Below are 21,655 nucleotides of genomic sequence, written 5' to 3'. Positions count from 1 at the left end.
CGCAATTGAGAAGTCTACAAGTATTGTTATGGGCTGCTCTATGACCCTTTTTGTGGAGCATGCTCCATTTGCCTTTTTAGAGAAACCCAAAGGCACATTGACATCCCAAAGAGCATCAGCTTATGAGGTAATGATTTTGAATCCGACAATTAAAATTGTAAGATGCAAAATAGTGAATCATACCACGTTTATAGTGGAGCCAATACCAGAAGGTGATCATGTGCATGACTGTGCTAATTATGTTGAATTTTATGATGATATACCCTGTGTGAAGGAAAATGCTTTCGCAGGAGAGGGAATTCTCTTTATTGATGGTTCTTCAAAAAATGATCAGACTAGTGGGGAAAGGCATTCAGGTGCAGCAGTAGTGAGACATAAATTAAACGCAGAATATGAAGTTGTACTAAATGCAAGGCTATGTCTCACTTTTCAGCGCAAGCAGCAGAATTAGTACCGCTAATTATCACGCTCGAGAAACATGAAGGGCAGGAAGCGATGATGTGCAGTGACTCTGCCTACGTGACATCAACCGTACATGCAGGATTAGCATGTTGAAAAAGGATGGGCTACTTCTGTGCGGATGGCACTCCAGTGCAAAATGCATCCTTATTGTACAGGCTTATTAAGACACTACAGCTCCCAGTGACCATAGTGGTCATTAAATGTGCAGCGCACACTAAGCAAACAGATTTAATTTCTACCGGGATCCAAGCCGCAGATGAAGAAGCCAAAAGGGTAGCATATTCCCCAGATATTTCGAGTTTTGATGCAGAGGATATTAAATAGAAAGTAGTTACAACCTTGTTAGTGCAAGAAGGGTTTAATACATTGTTGATAACCCAACTAATGGAGATTCAAGGGAGTGCACAGCAGCAGGAGCCGGAATTGTGGAAATGAAGGGGGTGTTCTTTATCCCCCACTGCAAGTATGTAATGGATATAGGTATCTGTTAGTGGTGGTGTGTCCCTTCTCCAGGAGGATCGAGGCAGGTCCTTGTACACACCCTGATGCCACTTGTGCAGCAAAGTTTTTAGTGCACAAGGTCTTCCAAAGACGGGGTGTGTGTGAAGTGTTGAGATCCGACAATGGGCCACATTTTATAAATTTGCTATTTGAAAAAATAAGGCTTCGATTGAGTATAAAACATATGTTTTCTTCTGCCTATCACCTGCAAGCAAACATGATATGTGGGAGACGGTCTCCTTAAAGAAAGGATTGCCAAGATTAAATTGACTTTGAAGAAGGGATGGCTATAATACCTACCCCCAGCGTTATATGCCCTTCAGAATCAGCCAGGGTCAGACCATCACCTCACCCTTCACGAGCTAGTGATAGGACGGCAGATGAGAACACCCTTACACCTCCATCTAGGAGTAGAAGAGATGCCCAGAGTGTAGCTAAAACTTTAGGTGATGAATTGCATAATTGTTTGACATGTATGACCTGTAGCATCTCTCTCATTTGAGATCAACTCAAGTGCCAGGGGAGGTCAGTCTCAGAACACAACATCCAACCCAACTGAACTTTTATCGGCACCTAAGTTATATGTTGGAGACCTAATATTGATTAGGAATTTTACTAGAAAGTGGCATGAGACACATTTTAATGGCCCCATTTGCGTAGAAAATATAACCCCTTCAGCTGTAAAGGTCCAAGGGAGTCAAGCTTGGCTTCACATAGGAGATGTAAAAGTCTACAAAGGTGAGACCCTCCCTTCCTTTGTCCCTGATCCAGAAGAAAGGCAAGAAGAAGAATTTCAGCATTTGCAGACTCGATCGATGATGAAGAAGAAGGACGATAAAGCAATGACCAGTGGATGGGACAGATTTAGCTTGGACTAAAATTCAGTGGACACTCCTTATATATACGCCAGCAGGAGTGCAAAGACTTCCTGAGTATTTTAGTAGGTCAAAAATGAACTTTAGAAACACATTGAAGCATCTCTGTTATGCCTAAACGTCAGCGCTTGATCAGACATTGAAAACTAAATCAGTATCTAGATTCATTTCATGGTGCATATCTGTTCTGAGCAGTTAAGAACATGGTACTTACTGAAATTGATGTCCATCGGTTTGTGCTTGCTGTTTTTGTGTTTATACTTCAAGCTTATCCTGCTCTTGTCAGAAGAGACGCTGATATTCACACTCTTTTACAGTATCCTAAAAATGGCCCTCTGATAAGAAGGCCCCTCATTGCAATAATCAAGCAGATTTTACAATTACAGTAATAAAGAAATTTGATGATTGTATTAAAGATGAGAAATTTAGAAGCTGGCACGGTTCTAGAGAATGAACAAGTGTGACAAGTGCCAGGACGGCACTAAAGGTGGATGCCTATGTTTTTGTGCATAATATATGCCTGTATAATTGCTCTCTTTGCCGTTCTTTTTCTCCTCTTTCACAATTTCTATTGTGTGAGTACTTCCACTGAGATAGAGTTCCCTATTGGTCTCCCTACTGTAAGATCTGCTTTTGAATTACTTCATGAGTATTACACAGCCTCTACCTTTGGGAGACATAAGAGAAATGCAGAGGAAGATAATGAGGGGATACATAGCAATATAGATAATGCAGCACACTCGGGTAATAACATGTGGTATCAGCACATGAGACAGGTGGGAGAGAGAGAACATCTAAGGAGTGTTGCTATGTCTGCACTCTCATACCCTATGCCATGAATACAGTGCAAAAATGTATTTCAAGAGACGTTCCAGAACAAAATGCCTGGTGCCTCATTCATCTTGCAGTATGCATGCCCAGAGGACAATTCCAGGGAAGTTGGGCCACTTTACGATGGAGATCAAAATGGTTGTTTCCATTTCCAGGGTGATTATATCAAGACTTCATAGATGGAAAAGGAACCTGGGTGGGAGAGCAAGCTGCTTGTGTATCCAGAAGAAGGACAGGAAGAGGTAGTCATGAAAGATATGAAGTGAATGGAATGCCCTAATGTAATAGAGAAAACCAGATCAGCTGAATGTTGGGAACAAACTCTAGTCTTAGTGTATGGACGAGGGAAGTCCAAGAAAGGATGGGAAGGAGGACTGATGTCCTGTGCAGTTCATCTACTGAAGTCAGAATATGTGCAAGAGGTACAGATAGTAAACAAAATGTGTTTGAAGTCATGGGATAAGCATGCCAAACTACTGACATGGGTAGAAGATGAATGGAGTACAATGGTTGTGATCCCATTGGCGAATGCAACATTGTGTTTCCGCAGAGAAAGAAGGAAGCATGTGGGAGATAACATAGGCTGCACAACATTTCCAGAATGGGCAAGAGAACAGCCATTTTCATGGATCGTTATTTGGCTTGTTGGTTCAGGGCCTACATGAAGCTGCCCAAGGATTGGGGAGGAACTTGTTCCTTGGTACTCATCCATGTTCCAGCATTAGTGATTCCTCAGAGATGTCCATTTAAGAAGGAGAAGATCACTTGAATTTCTCAATTGGACAAGTACAGAGAATTACTTCTCAGTTAAGTCAATAGGAGCATATGTCTCCATTCCATACGAACACAGGTTGTTCAGCAAGACTGCCTCAATATTTACGAATATATACATGCATGGGATCCAAATGATGGCTAATGCCAAATGGTTGCAAACTACCAGATGGGAGCTTCTGCAGAGGATCAACACCACCATAAAGGGATTCTATGCTATCAAGGAAGAGCTGAGGGCTATACGACTAACGACCCTGCAGAACAGATATGTCCTTGACATGATCCCAGTGATAGTAGGAGGAGTTTGTGCCAAAATTGGGCCATCATGTTACACATTCATACCTTCTCATGATGATGAGAATGGGACCTTGACAGAGGCCATAACGCTGCTGAGGAATCAGCATAACAAAATGGAAGATGAGACAAAGGACATTATAAATGACAGTTGGTTTGCTTTCATATTCTCATGGATTCCGCAGTGGGTAGCAAACATCTTTAAGTTTTTGGAGCAATATTGGTCATGGTGATGTTTGTATTCTGTGTGATCAGGATAAAAATTGCTCATTATAAGAAGACGACTAAGAAGGCAGTAGGAATGAAGATCATTATCGATGTCGAATCAATGTTTGGACCCAAGGAATTGACTGATGAAGATGCCAGAAAATACATAGAAGACAGCATTGTACCACCTGAAGGAATGGAGTTCCTGTATCCAAAGAATCATAAGAAGTACGTGGGATGATAGGTCTATTGTAATCCAAATGGACAGTGCAACTACATGACCTGGAGTGTAGGCGAACATGTCAAATCATCCAGCACCCTGAGGGGGGTGATAGAGATCTGGACTTCAAAGAAGCACTCCTTCAAGAGAAAATATCAAGATATGGAGACCATTGAAGAGGTGGTCAATGACTCGACCAGAGGGGGGAATGTTGAGGAGCAATTGCATGCCTCTGCAGGAACTCCTGCCCCTCTGCCTCCTATATGTTGAAAGCCTGAGAGTGTGCCATGCTTGACACCAGCAGTTTTGAGCATGCCACAGTGAGTATTCAAAAGAAGATATCCTCTGAGAAAACCCTATCAAATGTATTCCCGAAGAGATGACAATCTGAGGAAGGAACTGCCTCAAGGAATATGAAAAAGAGGTGATCATGACTCCCTGAGGATACTGGCAGAAGAGAATGTATGGATCTTACAGAAACTGATGACGAAGTTAGGAATTGAGTAAAGTTTCATATGGTGAAGAAGATTGCACGTGTATGAAGCACTGCAGAAAATGCTAGCCATTCCAAAACTGTACAGATGCTGTAATGCAAGTAGACTAAGTGATCTTAGAAGATAGCTATATGTAGTGAATAGACTGCAGGCGAAGCCACCATTGTATAGAGACTGGACATTGGTGTCATGAATTTAGTAAGCCCGGACCCATGAAAAGGAAAGGCTGAGAACTGTGCAAGAATGTGCCGAGATAGTGAAAATGAATGGCGAGGCTGTCTGGCCTGATGTCAAAGCGAAGGCCGGCAAGGCCCTTTATCTATTCTCGAGGGTGGTGAACGTGAGAAGCTGAATCATCCCTCGTTAAGGTGCAAAGAAATAATGCAAGCATGCCACGTTTTATTCATTTAAGACATTTAAATGCTGCAAAATGGACCAAACCGTGGTCTCCTGTCACGTGAGCCAAGGATGAAAATAGAGTTGGGCATGGAGTCCAAGAACTATGATAGTGTGTGCTCACACTCCCATATATTCCCAGAGACAAGAATACTCTGCAAGGCCAAGTTCAAAGACAATCTTCATGGCAGAAGGCATGGGTAATGAGAGATGATGGGCTAATTGGCTGGGGAGGTAAAGTCAAGTCCAACTTCTGGCCCCTGGATCTGAGCTTACGTGCTGCTAAGTGAAGCGAATGTTCCAGACATGGCACAAGCATGCCAACCAATTGTAGAGGGCCGTATAACGAAGGGCCTTATAGATTGAAGACCAATGATATACTGTGTAATTAATAGTGTTGAAGCTGACATGTCATGTTTTAGAGGTAGGCAAAAGTTGTCCACCTGACAGTAGATATCCTATCACAATCCCACCCCTTATAGAAAGTATACTTAGATGTTCCCCTTGAGCCTATAACAACCTCTCATATGGGGTTTTCTCATTTCCCACATAGTATGACGTCACCTATGACAAATTGTTAGTATATAAATGTGTTTTTATATGAAATTCACAGAGAGCTTGAGCCAACGTCCGTTGATGTCGGTTGTAACTTCCTGTTTTAGATAATTGTTAATAAAACAGCAAACTTTGCCATCTTCCTGAGTTGGTTCAATTGTTTGGTGTCAGAGTTATTCTGCATCCCCATCCATTGCATGCATGATATCCAAAGGGCTCTATGCTCAAGACTTTCATAGATCGGACTTGTCTAGAAACGTCGCCAGGGATGAGCAAAGGAAAGGAAGAGAATGGAAGAGGAGAGGCGGTCAGAGGGAGGCCAAGAATGGAGGAGGAAGAAGCTGGAGAGGATGGACAGGTTGTCCTGAGTTTTAGTGATGAAATGAGAAACCAAGGCAGTGCAGAGGGCCTTGGAGGGTACAGGAGGGGTAGAGACTGGAGCAGGATTGGCCTGCTCCTTGCAGATGTTAAAGAGTTTGACTGAGTTGTTAGATGCCACAGAGCCACAGGTTTGGATGTCTGCTCTCTTCTTAGCAAGGACAGAGAGTCTGTACTGCCTTTGGATAAGGCAGCAAGCCAGTTTGTCAGAGGGTGTACCTGTTGCCCTCCACTTCCTCTAAGCCACCCTACACTTGCATTTAAGGGTGATGAGGTCTGAGTCGTACCAAGAGTTGCACTTGGAGTTGGGATTCCAGCAGATCCTCATGACAGGGGCACGTACATCAAAAGTGTCAGAGATAGAACAGTGAAGGTTAAAGAGGGCTGTTTCAGGATGTGAGTCAGCCAAAGGTGCAGAAGGAGAAGAGTAAGTGGCGGCAAAATCCTCAACTGACACACGCTTCATGGGTCAGATGACCGAGAAGGTGGGTGGCAGAGCTGGAGTTGGCTTGGAGTTGGCATGGCATGAGGGGTAGAGAGAGCGAGATGAGAGGACAGGATAAAGTGGTCACTCCAGGAGGGAGGAGTGGTGAGAGGGTTAGAGAGGGGGAGGTGTGAGGAGATCAGAACATCTGAGGTGTGCCCTGCAGAGTGAGTGGGGCCAGAGGGGAGACAAGAGAAAGAAAGAGAATCACAGAGGTTGCAAAAGAGTCCTGAAGAAGGACAGGATGCATCCAGGTGGATGTTGAGGTCTCCAAGCAGGAGAAGTTGAGAGGTAGAGGAAAGGTGGGAGGAAGAGAGGTCCACCCACTTGGAGAGAAAGGAGGTAACCTGGCCGGGCAGCTGGTACATAGTGGCCAGAGTGAGAGAATGGCCAGGGGAGAGGGAGAGCCTGCAGACCAGTCATTCAAAGGAGGAGTAGTCATGCATAGGAATGATAGAAGCATGGATCCACTCCAGGAAGGTCAAGGCTACACCGCCATCAGGATGGTTGGTTCTGGGCATGGAGAGGATGTTGTAGCCATCTGTCAAGGCTCAGAGAGGATGATGGTCTATCTTGCGTTGTTGCCGCACATATTGCCCTGGTTACTGGGGCCTCCCCCAAGATGGTGGCTTGTTTTGAAAGGCGCATTGCAGTGTTTTCGCTGCTTCACTCTATGGCTATTCCCTCTATGAGTATGTGGAAATCATATCAGAAGCCAGTGACTCTGCATCAGTGCGTCGCTACTCTTCAAGCAGGACGCTTCGTGAGTTCGAAACCTAGGTCTTAGAACTTTCGCTATCCCTGGTATTCTGTGATCTTTCACTCTCTCTTTCCTTTTGTAGCAATACACTTCGGTGTCTCTTCCTGGCTTTGCATGTATCACAGCAAGCATTTCCTGGTTTCTCTCAGAGGCGTGCCCATTGCTCAGCAACGATACGTCCACCAGTTGTACCTTGTTTCACACAACCTCCTGGTTCCCGTCTGCTTTTATTCTAATGTTCTGCTGTTGCCGCTCCTCTAGCAGAACTGTCCTCCAGTCTTCAGCGCTATTTGCATTGTAAGCCGGCAGCCCACGAAGAGAGCAGTATTTGGACGCCTTGTGTCCCACAATTACAAACTTGCCCGTGTTGTGGCCATATTCCGGGAGGCTTCACAATCTTACCCTCACAATTTCCAAGAACCTCTGCTCTCTCTCTCTCTCTCTCTCTCTCTCTCTCTCTCTCTAACGCTACTTCTTTGTCTGCATCCTAGTAGTCACTATCCAGTAGGAGAAGGGAGACACTACAGTCATTTACATGGAGTTAACGACAGAGAATTCTGCAACCTCTCCTTTCTAAGGGTAATTCTTCTCTGCTTTTGCTACACGTCTTAGTGTTTTACCTACATATACTCACTCTATCCTCTATCCCTCACTCATAAATTCAGTTCCAGTATCCAGAATAGACACAGGAGTCAAGACTTCTCCGGCTCACATCTCAACAGCTGAATCTCCGACTGAAGTGATCCTGAGATCCACACCAGGGTTGTCTTCCTCAAAAGAGGGTTTCCCTAGGGGCTCAGTCCCTACCGCTCTATTAACCAGAGAGGAAGGCATACAGTCACTGGGGATTTACTTCATCTACATGAAATGCTCATCTCATCCAGGTTAGTACATGAGCATTTATCCAGGATTATTATTCAGTTTCTGTGCAAGGGTTTGACACCATCAGGGAGGAGAGTATCAAAGCTCTTGTCAATTTGGGCCGTGAACCACATCTCTGTCAGACCAAGTACATCCAGGTTGCGTTCTGCCAGGAGATGGCAGATGGAAGAGGAGTGTTTGACAGCTGAGCGACAGTTGAGAGTGGCAATGTGGAAAAGGTTGCCACCTTGGAAAGACTTCCTTGGAGGAGTACAGGTCAGAGGTACACCCTGATGATGTGTAGAAGGAGCCCAAGGATGGACAGAGGAGGAAGGAGGAGAGGGTGAGGTAGCCAAGGAGGGGGAGGAGGATGCCAGAGAGGTGGTGGAGGAGGGAGGCAACAGGGTGGGGGAAGCGTCTATCAAAAAGGAGGATGTTGGCCTGAGGGCCTTGGACCAAGACGGTGCCATTTAGATAAACATTAATGATGGTTTTTGAGGAGCGGATGGGTGCCAGGAGGGCCTCCCACCAGGTGCCACCATTAATGGGTGAGGTGGAAAAAGGAGAGAGCACAGAGACCATATGGAGGGTCCATAGGTCTGGAGATGGAATGACAAAGTGGAAGTCAGTGAGGGTCTGTCTGGAGGAAGCACTGGTGTACATATCAACGATTGGGATGCCTGGGTTGGAGACCAGGCTTCTCCCTTTTGAAGTTCTTCCTACCAGACTTAGTAGGAAGGACAGGATAATCAATAGAAAAGCAGTTTGAGAAGATAGGCAAGGCAGTGAGCACCATAGAGGATGCAGTGGGAGAGTGAGAGGAATGGGGTAGTGGAGGAGGGGGAACACTAGTTTTGGGACACAAAGAGGAGGGGTGCAAGTAGACACACAAAGACACAACTAAGAAGAAAAAGCGATAGACAAAGTAAGTTCAAGAAGAGACCTAGAGGAAAGAGTGGGCACAGCATATAGGTTGTGGATAACACATAATTTACAGAGAAAATGACCCAGGGAACTTAGAAGAAAAGAAAGAGCGCAACAGGGATATGGGCAGTACACTGTGAGGAAACAACCATGAATAGCCGGACACCAAGTTACAGAGCAATCGATCTGGGGAACCTAGAGGAAAATAGTGAGAACAACAGCAATGCAGCCAATACAATGTTATAACAATCAGGCTAGGAAGACACCAGCACAACAGAGCAGTCAAGCAAAAGAGACCTAGAGGAAGAAAGAGCAGAACAGAACACAGAGCAATACAAAAAAGGACAGGGAAGGGGCTGGGAAGGGGGACAGGAGTGGGGAAGGCAAGGGCATCGGCCTGCAGGGGATGCAAGGACGCTCAGCCAGTTGAGATGGAAGAACCGGTCTTGGGTTGCAATGGAGCACACATGATCAAGGGATGTGAGTGAGCGTAAGCGATCAAGGAAGCAAGGGAACCACGCAATCGAGGGATGAAAGGGAGTGCATGCAATCAATGATTTTGTTATTTAGGAAGTTAGTGGGGCCCTTTGTGGAGTACCTGTTAGGCGGAAACATGTGCAGTTCCCTCTGGGACCACTGCAAAAGGCTTAGGACTACAGGTGGTTGGCAGTAAACCCACTTGGTAGCAGTCTGTACCACACAGATGCACTTGGTAGCTGCGGCTGAGCAGTCAGACTTCCCTCAAGAAGAGTTAGGCAGTATGTGGAGTATACAAAATAGGACAATTTACACAGTAGAACAAGCAAACACGGAACAGAGCTTCGGTGTAAAGATATATAGTTATTTATTTATAAAAACACATCTATGGAAAACACACTGGCACTAATACGGCAAACAACTTCAATCACAATTACTATAAGTAAATCAATCCCCCTAACAATAATTCGACAAGTCTAGGTTCAACGGCACCACTTATTTGCAGACAGAGGTCAATGCTTTAACCTAGAGGGCACTCTAGTATTCGTTAGGATGGGAGAGAAAAAGGCAGGGTATGAAATCAACTCGGTACCAACACTTTTACGAACACATGCAAGGCAAGTAAGGCAGGGTCTACTGTAGATCGCAAAGTTCAGAGGCCAGGCCCTCTCGGAGAGAGGCAAGGCGATATGTCCCAAAAAGTATCACAGTGGAAATGCACTTCGAGTCTTTGTCACAAATTGTTATAGAAAGTTTGGACCAGTTCAGAACAGAAAGTTAAGAAGGCTTGGAGGCGACCCAATGGATAGGCGAGGATTAAGACACCTCACGCTAACCGACACAAGGGAAGCCAGATGGACACGGTACCTTGTATGTGGAGAGACAGCTCCGGCGGGGGCAGTTGTTCCTGGTGGTGGATGCAAGTCGGGGCTTTGCCAAGAAAAGAGATGCTCTCGTCGTCGAAGGAAAGTTGAAGATCGTTGCACCACCAGGGAAGAGACCAGCCACGGAGTGCTCCATCACAAGGCACCACCTTTTGGTCGTGGTACGGGTTAGTGGCTATCCGGTTGCCGGGGTGCTTAGCACGGGCAATTCGACCACTACGCCCTGGAAGCGAAGAAAAAGCAAAGGGGACTGGTTGTTCCCACCAGTCAGGGGAAGAAGACTCTCCAGCCGGGAGATCTCCTCTGTCGTTGGGAAGTGGTGAGTTGGTTCAGCAGGGCTTCACCGGAGGTATCGTCGTTGCAGGTCAGCTCAGCTTTACCCTCGTCGGATTCTTAGGTCCTATGGCGACTTCTGAATATCCAGTCCCAAAAGCCCTGCTTTTATGCAGAAAACCCCCATTCATTCAGCCTAGCTGCCAATCAAAACACGCTAAGTGGTGAGCGGGGTGGCTCACCACTTGGGCCAATCACACCAGAGTGTGACTTGAGTTGGCAAGGCAACTCAGTGCAGGGTGCCTAAACCCCCTCCCACACCCCCTGTGGTACCCAGACAGAATGGCACCACTTTGGAGGGCCTCTGTGCAGAAGCCCGCCAAAAGTGGAACAAAGGGCTCAACCTTTGGTTTAGGAGTCACAGAGATGAACACAGACGCCATTTTAAAAACCGAGTTCTGGCAGAAAATACCAACCGATAGATTTATTTAAGATAAATAAACCGGTGGTATGTTAGAGATTAACGAGAAAGAGTATTAACCTCCAACAATGGGAAGAATCCCATAGAGTTATATTCGGGGTCGAATATAACGAGTAGTTTCCACTGCCACCAGCCAAAACTCGACGAGGGGGGACGGGACAGTGCCCCCTCGAATAACAGACCCAGGAGTAATCGAATTACCCCTACTAGTACGTCCACAATAGGATGGTTTGTACTAGTTCTGTTAGTAAATTTAGGTCTAGTAAAGCCAATGATGACTTTACATGCCCTGGGAGACAGTAGTCAGTCCCAGGGTATGGAGTCTATGGTGGGGATCCTCTAGGACGCCCCAGTGTTACGGCACGGAGGGTGCGGTGTAACACACATAGTAAAACATATGAGACCCTATGGAGTAAAAGACCCCATAGCCCATAGAACACATCGGCATTCAAAGGAATTAACCACATTCATGTCCAAGAGTGGGAGAAAAAGAGTCTCACTCTTGGCAGGATGGAAAAAACAAACTCCCGAAATCCAGCAAAGCTGCTGGGGGACTCACTAGGTTAGGAAATTCAGCCTAAACAGAGAATTCTCCCTAACACTCGCCCCCCCAGACTAAGGGACAGGAGGATTTAATCCACTCCTGGATGAATCTCATACCTCTAGTCGATGACATACATCCTAGAGAGACCATCAGCATTTTGGTGGCGACACCCTGACCCGTGCTCAATGGTGAAATCAAACCCTTGCAGGCAGATCGACCATCTCAGTAGTTTTGGGTTTTCCCCTTTCATTTGCATTAACCATCTCAAGGGTTGGTGGTCAGTCTGAATGACAAAAGTAGAACCATACAAGTATGGCCTAAACTTCTTCAGAGCCCACACGATAGCAAAGCATTCTCTTTCGATTGTTGCCCACCTTGTTTCAGGATCCTTCAGCTTGCGGCTGATGAAGCAAACGGGGTGCTCCCTACCTTTCCCATCCAGTTGACTGAGTACCGCACCTATTCCTACATTTGAAGCATCTGTCTGCACAATGAAAGTTTGGTGGTAATCAGGAGCTCTGAGTACTGGGGCTTGGCAAAGAGCCTTTTTTAGGTTTTCAAAAGCCTGATTGCACTCCTCATTCCATCTAACCTTTTTAGGAAATTTGGGAGAGGAGATGACATTCAGAGGAGAAGCTATGGTCCCATAGATCTCAATGAAATTCCTGTAATACCCAGTGAGGCCTAGGAAGGCTCTCACTTGGGTCTTGTCATGATCTCTGCTTCCAAAAGGTCAGGGTTTTCCCAACTCCCTTGGAAGCAGATCCATAACCCAGGTTCCGAGTGCCAACCAGTCCCAATTGGGACCTTTTGGACCCAGTCCTGGCGCCAGTGGCACCAGGCTCATAAATATGCCCAGTCCCAGCGCTGGAAACGCCGGGCTCATAATGCTTGGGTGGACTTACCTTCAGCAGACCATGCTGCTTACTTGCCTGCCAGTTGAGCCTCTGATCCTCTTCTGTTTGGAACTACTTTTCCTGTTGGGTGGGGCTGGAGCCACTCCCTAGATTCAGAACACTGGAACTCTTCTGGAAGGCAGGAACTCTTTTCTTACCAGGAACTCTTTTCTTACTTAGGCGTGGCTGTGGAAGGAGACATCTAAGCACTACAGGAGGCTATTTAAACCACACCCGGTGGATGAATCTTGCTTTGCGTTATTCTGCAACCTCTGCAGCAGAACGCTCATCGTGTCTTCTGCATCCGGTCCTGGGCCTAAGGAAAAAGGCTTACCATCCTGAATCCAGTCTTCAGCAACACCTATAAAGACAAGAAAGAACAGGTTAGCATTCCGGCATCTGAAAGGCAAAGGCTTACCATCCTGAATCCAGTCTTCAGCAACACCTATAAAGACAAGAAAGAACAGGTTAGCATTCCGGCATCTGAAAGGCAAAGGCTTACCTACTCTTCGTGCGCTCCGGAGGTCTTCACACTGCATTCCGGCATCTGAAAGACAAAAGTTTACCAACTCTTCGCACGCTCCGGAGGCCTTCGGCGCTGCATCCCGCATCTGAAAGACAAAACAAGGTGCGTTTAAAGACATTGGGGAACTTTAATACTCACGTGCCATTACTCCTTTCCACACCTAATCCAGTGGGTATTCCGGCACCCTGCAGCCGCTCCAAACTCGTACCTGCAAAATAAAAAGACAGTTAGAGCGCACAGTGAAGCAGGCAACAAGCGCTTACTTACGTGCTTCCAGGCACTTCTATTCATCACACGGGCTCCATCTTCAACTCACTTCAGCCCGTCATCCGCCATCGCCGGGACCCTGCAAAACAAGAGACATCATTACTAAAGACTTTAAAGACATTTGAATGACTCGAAACTTACCGTTCGTGCAGTAAACGACGGACAGCAGTCCTCTGAAGTCAAGAGGCCTGCGCTACCTATCCAGTGAAGAAACTGGTTACAGCACCCTGCCCCGAGGCAGATGGAGAGCTCGGCATTCACTTACCTAAGGTGAGAGCGTTAACCTTTGGGGGTCTACAGGAGAGGAGAAAAGGAAAGAGATAGGGACACCCCAATAACCCCAGTTCATTAACCCCATATTTTCTATCTGCAGACATCTTACTCTACACGTCAGGCATACAGTGCACAGGGGTCCAGCCCAAAGAGCCAACCGGGTGCTACACATCACCTTTGAAGATACGGTAGTCTCCCAGTCAAGACCGGCGCCTCTGCGAGAATCAGGTGAGCGTTACAGGTCTGAGTAGTAGGTGTTGTCCAATTTTGAACAGCTTCAATCTTACTGAGCAAAGGCCTTATTTCTCCACCTCCTACCTCATGTCCAAGATAGACTACCTTACTCTGTCCAATTTGGCATTTACTCGCCTTTATGGTCAGATTGGCTCGTCCAAGAGCCTGCAAAACATCTCTCAGGTGGGTTACATGTTCTTCCCAGGAATTGCTGAACACTGCTATGTCATCCAAGTATGCCATGCAGAAGTCCTCCATCCCATTCAGAACCTGGTTTACCATCCGTTGAAGCATAGCAGGTGCATTTTTCAATCCGAAAGGCATTACCTTAAACTGGTATAAGCCAACGGGGGTAGAAAATGCAGTTTTCTCCTTGGCATGGTCTGTCAGGGCTATTTGCCAATAGCCTGACGTCAAGTCAAATGTGCTGAGGAACTTGGCTGTGCCAAGTTTATCCACCAACTCATCTGTTCTTGGCAAAGGGTGGGCATCAGTCTTGGTGACTGCATTAAGAGCTCTATAATCCACGCAGACTCTAAGTTCTTTAGATCCAGCCTTTGGTACTAACACAACTGGGCTAGACCATGGACTAGCAGAGGGCTCTATTACCCCAAGATCAAGCATCTTGCTGACCTCACCTTTGATGTGGGTTCGTACGTTTTCTGACATTCGGTATCCTCTGCTTTTGACCGGCAGACAGTCACCAGTGACTATGTCATGCTGGCCCCAAGGGGTCAAGCCTGGTGAAAGCGAGAACAGAGAGGCAAACTGATTCAACATAGATTTGCACTCTTCTTGTTGCTCGGGTGTCAGATTTGAAGAGAGGTTTACTCCTTCAATTTTTTCATTTAAAGGTAAGCCTCTGAGGAGATCCGGAAGAGCTTCACTCTCTTCTTCTTCCTCTGATGATGCTAGAAGCAACACTCCTACATCCGGTCTTGAGACATACGCTTTGTTTGTTTGTTTGTTTGTTTATTTATTTATAGCACGCACCAGACCGGGGGGGTATCCGGGCGCGTGTTCAAGAATACTTTAAGCTTACATGTTACAGTTACACATTTCAGGAAGGTTACAGGGTGCATTGACAGTAAATGATGACAATATACATTGTTACATATACAGGTGATTGTACACAGGGGTGTGTACACAGTATACATTGAATGTTGAGGAGCAAGGTAGGTTGAGCGGGGGTGATGAACGAGGTATGCGTTCAGCTGCAGATTAAAAGGTGGGTCAGATGTGAGTAGTCCTAGTCTAGTCAGTTATAGGTCGTTTTCTTTGAGCCATTTAATGCAGTTAAGTCTGAAGTGTGGATAAGATTGGTCAGACCTTAGGGATGATGGGAGGGAGTTCCATAGCTGGGCTGCTTTGACAGGGAAGCTGGTGCCTCTGGCTGTGCTCAACTTAAATGGGGGCACAGCTAGTTGGTTGGTGTATGCTTCTCTGGTAGGTCTGTTAGAAGTTCTTCTTTTGAATCTTTCTGTTAGGTATTTGGGGGCTAGGTCATTAATACTTTTGAAGGTCAATGATGCTGTTTTGAGTTTAATTTTGTCAGCTGTGGATAGCCAGTTATATTGTCTTCTGACGTCTGAGATATGCTCTCTTCTTGGGATTCCTAGGGCGGCTCGAAGGGCGTTGTTCTGCAGGGTTTGGATTTTTTGCAGTGTGTGTTTATTGGACCCTATGTATAGTGCAATGCAATAGTCCAATTTGGATAATACCAGGGCTCTTGATAGGGTGAGGCAGCTGGCAGTGGATAGATATGGTTTAGCTGCTCTAATCAGCTTACAGGTGTAAGCGGTGCTAGAGGCCATCGCATTCACCTGCTTTGTTAGAGAGAGGCAAGAGTCGAGGTAAAAACCTAGTGTTTTTACTTCTTTCGCTACTTTAATGGTGTTGCCGTCTATGACAAATGATGAGTAGTCATTGTTCAGTCTTTTGATATTTTGTGTGTTCCCCAGTATGATGAGTTCCGTTTTGTCATCATTCAGGCATAGACCATGACGGGCCATCCATGCCTGGATGATGAGGTATATTCTGTTCACCAAGGCCAAATCCTGTTCATAATCCCCCGAAAGTGGGATGAGAATCTGAGTGTCATCTGCATAGTTTGTGTAGGTGACACCCAGAAGGTCCAGATCATCGAACAGGGGCTTCGTGAAGATGTTATACATAGTCGGAGAGACACAGGATCCCTGGGGGACGCCACATGTGATAGGTACTGGGTCAGCCGCTGCGGAGGTGGAGAAAACCCTCATGGTTCTGCCGCTTAGGAATGACCTGATACATGCAATGGCATGTGTGGAGAAGTGGGCCACGGTTTCCAAGTGGGTACAGAGCACATCATAATCCACCAAGTCAAATGCCGCTGAGAGGTCCAGCAGGAGGAGTAGGGCAGTTTTTCCAAGATCTCTCAGCTCATCGACTTGGGTTTTGAGATCGATAAGCGCAGTTTCGGTACCATGTTGAGGCCTGAAGCCTGACTGTCTGGTACCTAATAGTTGGTGCATCTCAAAATATTTTTGGATCTGTAGGTAGGCCACTCTGTCTAGGATTTTTAGCAGAAATGGTACCGTAGTGATTGGCCTGTAGTTAGTCGGGATGGCGGGGTCCAGGGTTTGCTTTTTAAGGAGGGGGAGGACCCATGATTGTTTAAGATTGTCTGGTATAGTGCCTGATGCAAAGGAGGCATTAATGAGTTTGGAGATAAATGGGGATAGGTCTCTGGCCGCGTCTTTTGTTAGTTGGGCTGGGCATATGTCGCCTCGACAGTTGGTTGGTTTGAGTGAGAGTATTATTTTTTCAATCTCTAGGATGGTTACTTTGGTGAAGTTGAATTTGTGTTCTGGCTTGGTAGAGGTGGGTGGTTTACCACTTTGATTGGTGGAAGTGGGTATATTTTGTTTATGTTTCTCAATTTTGGTTTGGAGTGTGGCAATTTTGTTGTTTAGAGCTTTTTGGATGTTAGAACACCACGTTTTATTTTTGTCGCAGTTGTCTGGAGCAGGGATAGGGTTTTCCAGTTCCTTTAGTATAAGAAATAGCTCTTTGGTTCCAGATTTAGCCTGTAGTATTCTGTTGTTAAAGTTTTCTTTTTTGGCCCTCCTTATTTCATTTTTGTAGATGTTAGAGGCACTGATGAGAGCTACTCTGTTATTCTCTGTTGGAGTTAGTCGCCAGGCGGATTCGCATTTGCGTTTTTCAATTCTTAGGGATTTGAGGTGAGGGGTGAACCAAGTGTTTAAGTGTGCTCTGGGCTTGCTTTTTCTCATTTTCAGCGGGGCGATAGGGTCCAAGGCTGTGGCCATGGTTGAGTTGAATTCGTTCACTAGGGCTGTTGGGTTTAGTGATTCAGATAAGGAATTTAGAGTTGGGAGGATAAGTGGTAGCAGTTTATCTGCAGTTATGTTTTTTTTATTTCTGGTTGGTAGGGGGGGCAATACAATTTCCTTGGGTTGGGTGGTGTTTTCATTTATGAGGAAGGTTGTTAGTGCATGATCTGTCCAGATTTATGGGCAGACATCGGTAATTGTTACATTACAATTGTGATTGGTTACCCAGTCGAGTGTTCGACCTTTTTCGTGGGTAGGTTGTGAGATTCTTTGGGTAAATCCCAGTTCTGTGATGACATTGGCGATGTTAGTCGCTTGCAAGTCTTTGTTGTCGTTGAAACCTAAGTTCATGTCTCCCAGGAGGATGGCTTGCGATGAGTTTTTTAGATTGTTTGAGAGGATCATATAGATGTCCTCCTCAAAGGTTCCAATGGGACCTGGAGGCCTATAGATGAGGTGTATATTGATAGATTGTGAAGGTGATGTTGAGAGTTTGGCGGTTAAGGATTCGCAAGATTTGGTGATTGAGGGCGTTTCTATTGTTATGGTGAGGTTGTTTTTAGCGATGATGGCTAGGCCGCCTCCTCGAGAGTTGGTTCTGTCCTCTCTGAGAATGTTGTAGTTAGGGGGCAGGGCAAGCATCAAAGCGGGTCCTGCTGCTTGGTGAAGCCATGTTTCCGTTATGGCTTTGAGTCGGTTGGTGTGGAAGACTGTCGGAGCCTCCTTGGGATTGCCCAAGTCCACCAGATAGTTGACCTCTCCGAGTTTACCCACAACTCTGAAGGGTCCCATCCATTTGTCTTGCAAGGCCCTCTGCCTTGTTGGGATCATAACGAGAGCGAGCTGGTCTTGAGCGAACTCAACCATGTTAGCCTTTTGATCATGCCAGTGCTTGACCAATGCTTGTCCAGCTTTCAAGTTATCGCTTGCTTCTGTTATCATGTGCGACATTCTCCTCTGGAGACCTATCACGTAGTCAGTCACTCTGACTGGCTTGGGGGAAGGAGCACTCTCCAACCCCTCCTTAATCAGGGCCAAGGGACCTCTGACGGGATGACCATAGAGAAGCTCAAAGGGAGAATAACCTACTCCCTCCTGAGGGACTTCTCTATAAGCAAAGAGAAGGCATGGCAGTAGAAGGTTCCACTTACGCTTAAGGGGTTCCTCTAAAGCACCTATCATGCTCTTCATGGTTCAGTTGAACCGTTCTACCAGCCCATTGGTTTGGGGGTGGTAGGCTGTTGAGAACTTGTAAGTAACTCCACAGGTTTTCCACATGGCTTTCATGTAGTGGGACATAAAGTTTGACCCCCTGTCAGAGATTACTTCCTTAGGAAACCCGACCCTGGTAAAAATACCAAGGAGGGCCTTAGCCACAGCCGGAGCTGTAACAGTCCTCATAGGAATTGCCTCAGGATACCTAGTTGCATGGTCTACTACAACAAGTATAAACCTGTTGCCTGATGAGGTTGGAGGATCAAGGGGACCAACAATGTCAATCCCTACTCTTTCAAATGGGACTCCGACAACTGGGAGAGGCACTAAAGGTGCCACATTCTTGGAGCCAACCTTACCAGAGGTCTGGCAGGTGTGGCAGGTCCTGCAGTCTTTTTCTACTTCAGCCCCCATCTTCGGCCAATAAAAGTAGAGAGAGAGCCTTTCTTTAGTCTTCTTGAAACTCAAGTGACCAGCCAAAGGAATCTCGTGGGTTAACTGCAAGAACTGTGGTCTGTTCTCTTGGGGTACTAAAAGTCGTTTGTAGTCTCCAGGTGCAGACTCGGTCGGTTCACTGTAGAAGAGGCCATCTTCCCAGTGCAACCCGTATTTCCCAGGCTCTTGCCCTTCAGCCTGAGCTTCTGCCTGGTGGCGAAGACCTTCCAGAGTCGGACATTCTCTCTGTCCCTTACTGAAATCTGCCCTGCTGGGTCCACCTTCTGCCAGTAAAGACTGCAGCTCAGGATGGTCAACAGGATCCAGATCTCCAATGAGTTCCTGGCCTTCCATTAGCTCCTCTTCAGAGTCTAATTCTACCACACAGGGTTGTACCTCCCTCTCAGCCTCAGCTGGAGGTGGAGTTACGGGTGTAACTTTGGACAACTGCAGCGAAGTCCTTGTGGGCTGCACTGAAATGCTGGCTGCTGGTTTCGGTATAGAAGTCTTAGGTTTCCCTTTCGCTTCTGATTTCTTGGAGACAGCAGCTGACAATTCCAGTGGAGCAGGAGTGATATCTTTCTTCATCACCTCCTGGAGAGTACCTCGCATGGTTCTCTCCCTTGCAGGTCTAGTTAGCTCCTGTAACCGTTTACTAGGAGGTCTGGGAGTATGCGACACAACTCTGAGAGTTTTCAAATCGTTACCCAACAGAACGCGTTCTGGTACCTCACTCTGTATGCTGACAGGTATCTTCACAGTCATGTCGTTACACTGGATGAGAACTGGTAATTGGGGAAGCATCTGCACAGGCCCTCCAGCTAACTTGGTGAGGCGTTTGGGTGCCTTAGCAACATCCTCAGCCTGAAAAAAAATGTATACACCACAGTTATACTGGCCCCAGTGTCCCTAATGGCAGGAGTCTCCTGACCATTCACCTGGACACTGTCCTTATAATACTCTTTAGTATTATCGGGGATAGAATTATAGACATCTAAATTCTGTTGTTCCCACAACCCCAGAGGTACTAAAAAACACTGGCTGAGACTCCAATGGGTTCATCAGCCAGCAGTAGAAAGTTTCCACTTGCCATTTGGACTTCCTCCTCTGGAGCAAAGGCTAAGGAGACAAGCTGGACCCCTGAAGGTTTACCCTTACATCTGGGATCTCCTTTCACGTGGTCAGTCGAGCCACAAACAAAGCATTTTCCGAATGCTTTCTGGAATGGTGGCTTGTTCTGGCCTCCTTCCGGTTTGGCACCAGAAGACACACTATTCTGCTGCGGTTTTCCTTGTGGCTTACCCTTCTGGTTTTGTTTTTGGCCCTCTTTGGAATTTGAGTTATTTGAATTCTCTTTTGAGTCTTTCTTAGGCTGTTTTCCCTCATCCTTTTTCTGAGTTGCCCCAGAATCCTTATGAGTAGCCCTGTTGGCAACCCACAAGTCAGCAGCCTTAGCTAGCTTCCTGGAATCCAAAGTTTTTCAACCCTTCACTCACCCATTTAGCCCAAGGGGTACCATCATGCTTTTTGAGGGTTCTAAACCTCTTAAAATACTGGGAAGGGGTCTTCCTGAATCTAGCTATCAAAGCTAGTTTCACACTTTCGTAATCCTTCTTATCCACCTCCGCCAACTCCATTACCACATCAGTCGCAACAGGGGGAAGCCTAGAGAACAACCAGGGCAGTAACTCATTCCCTGTGATGTCCTGCAGCCCATGATTATATTCAAACAGTTTTAACCAATCCAACACATCCAATCTCGGTTCATACATACCCACTAATTCCTTCGGCATCCGGGGTCTTTTGGGACTGGAGCTTCTAGAGGAACCAGAGGCGAGAGAAGCATTTTCCAAAGACAACTTTTTCATCTCTAAATCGTGATTAAGTTCTATTTCTCTGAGCCTTAACTCAACTTGCTTCTGCTCAGCCTGGGCATTCATCCGTCTGAACTCTAGCTCTTGGTTTCTTTCAGACTGGGCCAAAAACCGTTTGTATTCTAATTCGAGCTTCATTTTTTCAAGTTCAAAATAAGCAGGGTTACATGTGGGACCTGTTATGGGGCCCGTAGGTACAGCTGGTAAGGCAGACAGAGGAGCAGGGGATGCAGTTTTGCTAGCCTCTCCTTCCTCTTCAGCCTCTTCATCACTATCATCAGAACTTTGATTTAGATCAACACCATTACTGTTATCTACATTTGCTGGAGAAGTTGGTTCCTCTGAACCAGTACCCAGACTTTGATTTGCCCACAATCTCACTATCAGTTCTACTTTCTTGCCTCTTACAGAAAGATTCTCTTGTCTACAAAGGGCTCGTAAACTCTCAGTATTTTCACCTGACAAGGATTCTTGACTGTAAACTTCCATAGTAGACATATTTTTGAAAGTTGCTTTTAGAGCTAAGCTTTGTGGTTAGTTATCCTAAAGTGTTGAAAAGCACTCTAAACTGTATACTCGATACAAATCCCACCGCTGTACACCAGTGTTAGGCGGAAACCTGTGCAGTTCCCTCAGGGACCACTCTAAAAGGCTTAGCACTACAGGTGTTTGGCAGTAAACCCACTTGGTAGCAGTCTGTACCACACAGATTCACTTGGTAGCTGTGGCGGAGCAGTCAGACTTCCCTCAAGAAGAGTTAGGCAGTATGTGTAGTATACAAAAAAAGGCAATTTACACAGTAGAACAAGCAAACACGGAACGGAGCTTCGGTGTAAAGATATATAGTTATTTATTTATAAAAACACATCTATGGAAAACACACTGGCACTAATACGGCAAACAACTTCAATCACAATTACTATAAGTAAAT

The sequence above is a fragment of the Ambystoma mexicanum genome, chromosome 1p (assembly GCF_040938575.1).
Source record: "Ambystoma mexicanum isolate Mex_15411 chromosome 1p, UKY_AmexF1_1, whole genome shotgun sequence".
NCBI lineage: Eukaryota > Metazoa > Chordata > Amphibia > Caudata > Ambystomatidae > Ambystoma > Ambystoma mexicanum.
This window is presented reverse-complemented; position numbering follows the sequence as displayed.